Genomic DNA, 7,817 nt, shown 5'->3' with positions numbered 1-7,817 from the left:
TTTTATGATATTTTGGTATCATGACATTTTTGTAATATTTCAATACCATATTTCTAATAATAAGCACAATGGACACAGACAAGTTTAAAAACAAACAAAATTAACTCTTGTTGTAAGAAACCATCTGTGAGAGTGAAGCCTACTAGGCTCCCCCATGCAGCATGCCGGAGGCATCCATTGGTAAAGAAATTAGACAGGCGAGCTGGATAAGTGGCATTAGTCAAGAAAATTTCTAGGTGAGGATTCTGTAGGAGTTGCTTTTATTTTTTCCCCTTCTATTTTTAGTTAACACATAATGATTCTACATATTTATGGGATACAGAGTAATATTTTAATATGTGTATACAACATATAATAAGCATACCCATCACCTCCAATATTTATCATTTCTTTGTGTTGGGAAGATTCAACTTTTCTAGACTTTTGAAAATATACAATAAATTATAGCTAACCATATTCACCCTACAGTGCTGAAGAAAGCCAGAGCGTGTTTCTCTCTAGTGTAGTTTTGTATCTGGTAACCAACCTCTCTCTGTCCTATTTTTTATTTTTTCAGAAGCCCCCGTACTGTTTACCACAATAAAAAGGCTCTGAAGATTACTGTGAAATTTTATTTTCTGTTGTATTTCAATAGTCTTGGAGTAACAGGTGGTTTTGGTTACATGAATTTAAGTTTTTTAGTAGTGATTTCTGAGATTTTGGTGCACCTGTCTCCCAAGCAATGTGTGCTCTACCCAATACGTAGTCTTTTATTCCTCACTTCCTCCCAACCTTCCCCCCACGGGGTCCCCAAACTCCATCGTATCATTCTTATGCCTTTGTGTCCTCATAGCTTAGCTCCACTTGTAAGTGGAAACATACAATAATTAGTTTTCTATTCCTGAGTTACTTCACTTAGAATAATGGTCTCCAACCCCGTCTAAGTTGCTGTAAATGTCATTATTTCATTCCTTTTTATGGCTGAGTAGTAGAATTCTGTAGGTTTTTTTAAGCAACAGTACCTGAGTTTAAAAGGTAGTGGTTTGGGGGATTTTTTGTTTTGTTTTGTTTTGTTTGTTAAAGCAAGATAAAATTTTTTCTATCCATATTAAAATATTTTGAACAACCAATGGGAAAAGGATTGCCTATTTAATAAGTGGTATTGGGAAAATTGGCTAGCCATATGCAGAAAACAGAAACTGGACCCCTTTCCTTACACCTTATACAAAAATTAACTCAAGATGGGTTAAAGATTTAAATGGAAGACCTAAAACCATAAAAACCCTAGAAGAAAACCTAGGTAATACCATTCAGGACATAGGCATGGGCAAAGACTTCATGACGAAAACACCAAAAGCAATTTTAACAAAAGCCAAAATTGACAAATGGGATCTAATTAAACTAAAGAGCTTCTGCATAGCAAAAGAAATTATCATCAGAGTTAACAGACAACCTACAGAATGGGAGAAAATTTTTGCAATCTATCCATCTGACAAAGGGCTAATATCCAGAATCTACAAGAAATGTTAACACACTTACAAGAAAAAAACAAGCAACCCCATTAAAAAGTGGGCAAAGGATATGAATAGACACTTTTCAAAAGAAGACATTTATGCGGCCAACAAACATATGAAAAAAAGCTCATCATCACTGGTAATTAGAGAAATGCAAATCAAAACCACAATGAGATACCATCTCACACCAGTTAGAATGGTGATCATTAAAAAGTCAGGAAACAACAGATGGTGGAGAGGATGTGGAGAAATAGAAATGCTTTTACACTGTTGGTGGGAGTGTAAATTAGTTCAACCATTGTGGAAGACAGTGTGGCAATTCTTCAAGGATCTAAAACTAGAAATGCCATTTGTCCCAGCAATCCCATTACTGGGTATATACCCAAAGGATTATAAATCATTCTACTATAAAGACACATGCACATGTATGTTTATTGCAGCACTGTTCACAATACCAAAGACTTAGAACCAACTCAAATGCCCATCAATGTTAGACTGGATAAAGAAAATGTGGCACATACACACCATGGAATACAGCCATAAAAATGAGAATGAGTTCATGTCCTTTGCAGGGACACGAATGAAGCTGGAAATCATCATTCTCATCAAACTAACACAGAAACAGAAAAATAAACACTGCATGTTCTCACTCATAAGTGAGAGTTGAACAATGAGAACATATGAGCACAGGGAGGGGAACATCACACACTGGGACCTGTCAGGGTAGGGGGCTAGGGGAGGGACAGCATTAGGAGAAATACCTAATGTAGATGACAGGTTGATGGCTTCGGCAAACCACCGTGGCACATGTATACCTGTGTAACAAACCTGCACGTTCTGCATATGTATCCCAGAACTTAAAGTATAATAATCAATCAATAAATAAATAAAGTATTTCAAATCTGTTGGGTGAAATTGAAATGTATTTCCAATATATAGGGTTAATTTTTATATAGTTGTTTAATTCTTCTGTGATTAATAGGTCACTGATAATTGAGTCTTTATTGTGGGGACTTTTTTTTACTCATATATTGGGGCTCTCTAGAGAGACAGAATTAATAGGATAGATGTATATATAAAGGGGAGTTTATTAAGGAGTATCGACTCACACGATCACAAGGTGAGGTCCCATAATAGGCTGTCTGCAAGCTGAGGAACAAGGAACAAGGACTCGAACAAGGTTTCGAGTCCCAAAACCTCAAAAGTAGGGAAGCCGACAGTGTAGCCTTCAGTCTGTGGTTGAAGGTCCAAGATTCCCAAAGCTGAAGAACTTGGAGTCTGATGTTTGAGGGCAGGAAGGATCCAGCACAGGAGAAAAATAAAGGCCAGAAGACTCAGCCACTCTATTCTGTCCACGTTCTTCTGCCTGATTTTATTCTGACCACACTGGCAGCTGATTAGATGGTGCCCACCGAGATTGGGGGTAGATCTGCCTCTCCCAGTCCACTGACTCAAATGTTAATCTCCTTTGGCAACACCCTCAGAGACACACCAGGAACAATACTTTGCATCCTTCAATCCAATCAAATTGACACTTAACATTAACCATTGATATAGGAGTTAAGAAGAAATTATTTAGGCAGATAATGAGGGTACAGGAGTCCTCAGTAATATTTTCCTTTTAATGAAAAGCAGCCCCAAAATCATTTCCTTTTCTAAGAAAGAACAGCCTGCAAAATCAAGCTGCAGACATAGACAAGCAAGCTAGAAGTTTGCAGGGGTGAATGCCAGCAGTTGTGCCAACAAGAAAAGGCTACCTGGGACTAGGCATGTTCAAAATGGTGGCTCCATGTTCCCTTCCCTTTGCCAGCCACATGTACAGTAAGGAGCAGACAACACAGCACCAGCCAAGTGGAAAGCCCATTTGCATAATAAGATTAGGGTGGGATGGCCATCCTTCCCTGCACACTATGTAAACATCACACCTGGTCGAACCAATCTGTGGACTCTACATTAATCAGACACTGCTTCCTCAAGCCTGCCTATAAAATTCAATGCACTATGCTGTGGGTCAGATTTCCCTTTCGGGCGCCCCTCTGTCTCACAAGAGAGACCTGTTCTCCTTCCTTTCTTTTGCTGATTAAACCTCTGCTCCTAAACTCACTCCTTGTGTGTATCTGTGTTCTTAATCTTCTTGGCATGAGACTTTGGGTATTTACCCCAGACAACAATTCTGCTTCACCATCACATGTTATGTGGTGGGTTCTAGATATCCTCACCAATTGTATATATTCCATCTTTTATTCTTATGGGAAAAACTTCTCTTTCTTGGTATAAAAAAACTTTATTTTATCTGCTAATAAAGAGTTGGTGTCAATTTGTCAGCATGTAAAGTTGATCATGGAGTATAGTCTCGTGTGGGTTATTTCTATATGTTGCCCTTTACTCTTTGTCACTATTTTTGGCTGTTATTTGGATATTTCACTCTGAATTAAAGAGAGATCTGTGACAGGATAACGTCTTGTGTCTAATCTGAGGGAGAAAGTATCCGGTCTCACCATCAAGTATAATGTTAGTTACGGGCTTTACATAAATGCCTTAAAGCAGGTTTAAAAAAAAAAAAAAAGAAGGCTGGGCACAGTGGCTTGCGCCTGTAATCCCAGCACTTTGGGAGGCTGAGGCTGGCAGATCATGAGATCAGGAGTTCAAGACCAGACTGACCAACATGGTGAAACCAAGTCTCTACTAAAAATACAAAAACTAGCCAGGCATAGGTGGTGCACGCCTGTAATCCCAGCTACTCAGGAGGCTGAAACAGGAGAATCACTTTAACCTGGGAGGCGGGGTTTGCAGTGAGCCAAGATCGTGCCACTGCTCTCCAACCTGGGTGACAGAGCAAGACTCCATCTCAATAAATAAATAAGTAAATAAATAAAAGAAAATTTCTACTTCTCATACTTCTGGTTTTGTTGCCTCCACCTCCTGTACTGCACAGCTGACTCTCTTGTTTATTCTCTAACTGCTACCAATTGAAAAAGGAATTGCAGCAACTACCCAGATCAGACATTGGCAAACTGTGCCCCATTGGCCAAATCATTCCCCTGTTTATTTTGTATAAATTAAAAGTATTAGAATAAAGCCATGCCCATTTACCTATTGTCTATGATTACTTTCATACTGCAACATCAGAGTTGAGAAACTGCAACAGACAGTATGGTCCCTAAAGACTAAAATATTTATTATCTAGCCCTTTACAGAAAAAGTTTGACAATGCCTAGTCCAGTCCAACCAAAATATGAGGAATAGACATTGGTGTGCTAGAAATCTAGAAATGTTAAACTGGGGGTTGAGGGGAGTACTGTTTTGTGGCATGCCCATTTCCTTAGTGTAAACTCTTCCACCACGGCCAATTTCAAGCCACCAGTATGAGGTCAGTGACTGTGGAGTTGGGGAGAGATGTGCATGGTTGGGCTCTCAAGTCAGTGCAAGCCTATTCCAGCATACCACTGAGTATAGAAATCACCCTGTCTGGAAGCTGTAAGTAAACACAGCAGGAACTATAAACCTTGAATTCATGCAAAACCCTCCTTGAAGTTGCCCAGTCAGAGGCCTAAGCTCCAAATGTTTTCTAACCAACTAAGAGCCCACCTCTAGTTCCTTTTCTGGCTACATTTGTGATCAAGTTTAAGTGTCTACTTGGAGCTGTTCTTTACATATAACAATTTTTTTAACCCTCACAATAACCTCACAAAAACCTTCAATTATGAACCCATTTAACAGATGAGAATATTGAAACTAAAAGATGTTATGGAATTTGACCAAGAAAAGAAATTGTTGAAAAGCCTGCACAACAAAGCAGTTGATTTAGGCCATTTCCTTGCTTGCCAAGTCATGTTTCTGTAGTCTGGTTTCCCTTTCCATTGTGATAAAGATTGAAAATATTGATGCAAGAGTACTTTTTCCCCAGATTCAAGAGAGGAAGAGTCACTTGCTTCCTGGATTGTGCTCATCAGGAAAATTGAAAGAGGAGAGACTGTATTCATAGGAAAAGAGGCAAAGAACAAAAGAATGGGTCTGGGGGTGGGGAGGAGTGGAATGGAGCCTGGAGGAAAGAGAAAGATAGGAGCTAGCATGAGTTGAGCCTTTAAAGAATTTTGAGAGAGAGAAGAAAAGATATAAAGGGTAGCTGCCACAGTGTGATATGCAAGGTGCTGGGAGAGAACAGAGAAAGAGGATTTTAGACAATTTTGCTACATATAAAGGCATTTCCATCAGGAGCCTTGTTGAAAGACATCAGTGAAAGCTAAACGGCTTTTCTAGGGATTTTTTTTTATATTAGCCTAATACTTTTTTAATGCAACACTGTGTTGAGACTATTCAGAATGTGCTAAGATTAATATGTTATCCATTCCATCAAATACTGAAGAGAATGAAATCCTTTTCTTTCAAAGACAAAGCAGTTGGTTTGTGGCTTTTATTTTCCACAATAGAAGGGAGTCATCAATGCACTCAGTACAGACATCAGAATAAGGCAAAATCTAGAACTTCGTGGTTGAGCAGATGAAGCCCATTGTCTCCAAACGAGCCTCTTCAAAGGAACAGAACAGAGCCCACCATGTGTCAGGGCTATAAAAGGTGACAGAGTCTCAGTCGCCATCCATAAGAAGTGCACAGCCTGGCAAGAGAGACCAGACACATAAATGACTACAGGAAATAGCTGCTGTGACACTCTATAAAGTGATACGTCAAGAGCCTCTGCATTCCTGCCTGGACTGTCTTCTACCTTTGTATTGCATATTGAGGTTTAGTGTCTGTGCACAGGCAGGCTGCTAACTATAGTCACAGTCAGCCCTATTTTTAACAGGCATAAAGCGGGAACATTTCTTACATGAACTGTCTACCCATCTAAGTCTTTTTTCTCTTTATTGACACCTTCCTCCCAACTCCTTCCCCCCCACACACACCTGCTTGAGACACAATTGTGTGGGGATGTGATGCTCGGAATTACAGCAGCTATATGGTGAGCCAAAAAAAGAGTCAAGAGAATATTAGAGACACCAACCCAATATCCTGACATGGTAAAGCTCCTGAGTGAACCAACCATAGATTCACCACTTTCTAGATTGCCCATGTGAAATAACAGTCTCTACTATATAAGTTACTTGAATGCTGGCTCTGCAATTTACCCACTGTGTGAGCTTAAGCAAATTATTCAACCTCTTGGTACCTATTTCTTCATGTTTAAAAATGCTCATAATAATAATACAGGGTTGTTGTGACAAATAAGTTAATACATGTAAACAAGTATATTTCTTAAACCACAGTTAAGTGATCAATAAATATTAGTTATTACTAGTACTAGTTGGGTATTTTGTTGCTTATAGACATAAACTATTTCTAACATAGACATTTACTTTAAAATGTAAATGACAGGAAACAACAGGTGCTGGAGAGGATGTGGAGAAATAGGAACACTTTTACACTGTTGGTGGGATTGTAAACTAGTTCAACCATTATGGAAAACAGTGTGGCAATTCCTCAAGGATCTAGAACTAGAAGTACCATATGACCCAGCCATCCCATTACTGGGTATATACCCAAAGGATTATAAATCATGCTGCTATAAAGACACATGCACACGTATGTTCATTGCAGCACTATTCACAATAGCAAAGACTTGGAATCAACCCAAATGTCCATCAGTAACAGACTGGATTAAGAAAATGTGGCACATATACACCATGGAATACTATGCAGCCATAAAAAAGGATGAGTTTATGTCCTTTGTAGGGACATGGATGCAGCTGGAAACCATCATTCTCAGCAAACTATCGCAAGAACAGAAAACCAAACACCGCATGTTCTCACTCATAGGTGGGAACTGAACAATGAGATCATTTGGACTCGGGAAGGGGAACATCACACACTGGGGCCTATTATGGGGAGTGGGGAGGGCGAGGGATTGCATTGGGAGTTATACCTAATGTAAATGATGAGTTGATGGGTGCTGACGAGTTGATGGGTGCAGCACACCAACATGGCACAAGTATATATATGTAACAAACCTGCACATTGTGCACATGTACCCTAGAACTTAAAGTATAATTTTTTTAAAAAAATGTAAATGATTGGTAGTAGCTTCCAGCATTATTGTGCAAGCTTATAACATACCATTCTTTAACAGAAGTTAGTGAGTATTTATTGAGCCCTTTTTAAGGGCGAGAAATCGAAGGAATGAATATCTGGAATTGAAATTTCTGGACTCAGTAGATCAATGGGAGAGATATTTGGGAAAGACAAAGGAACACTTCTGCTATCTCGATATCACATAACAGACACTGTTCACTTACAACATATAGAGTTGATGCATGCTGTGCCCTATAT

The 7,817-nt window shown here is 39.1% G+C and overlaps 1 long non-coding RNA gene across 1 annotated transcript in view; it reads right to left on the bottom strand.

Moving 5' to 3' along the window:
* Nucleotides 1–5,842: 5,842 nt before the first annotated feature.
* The window catches only part of LOC139356798 (uncharacterized), a 65,672-nt gene continuing 63,697 nt past the window's right edge, over nt 5,843–7,817 (bottom strand). The window contains exon 3 of the long non-coding RNA XR_011609231.1: nt 5,843–6,108. This is a non-coding gene — a long non-coding RNA (uncharacterized lncRNA). The remainder of the gene's footprint in view (nt 6,109–7,817) is intronic.

Source organism: Macaca nemestrina, chromosome 10 (genome assembly GCF_043159975.1).
Source record: "Macaca nemestrina isolate mMacNem1 chromosome 10, mMacNem.hap1, whole genome shotgun sequence".
In the NCBI taxonomy this organism is placed as follows: domain Eukaryota; kingdom Metazoa; phylum Chordata; class Mammalia; order Primates; family Cercopithecidae; genus Macaca; species Macaca nemestrina.
Note: the sequence above shows the minus strand (reverse complement) of the source record. Positions and strands in the feature narration are given on the sequence as shown.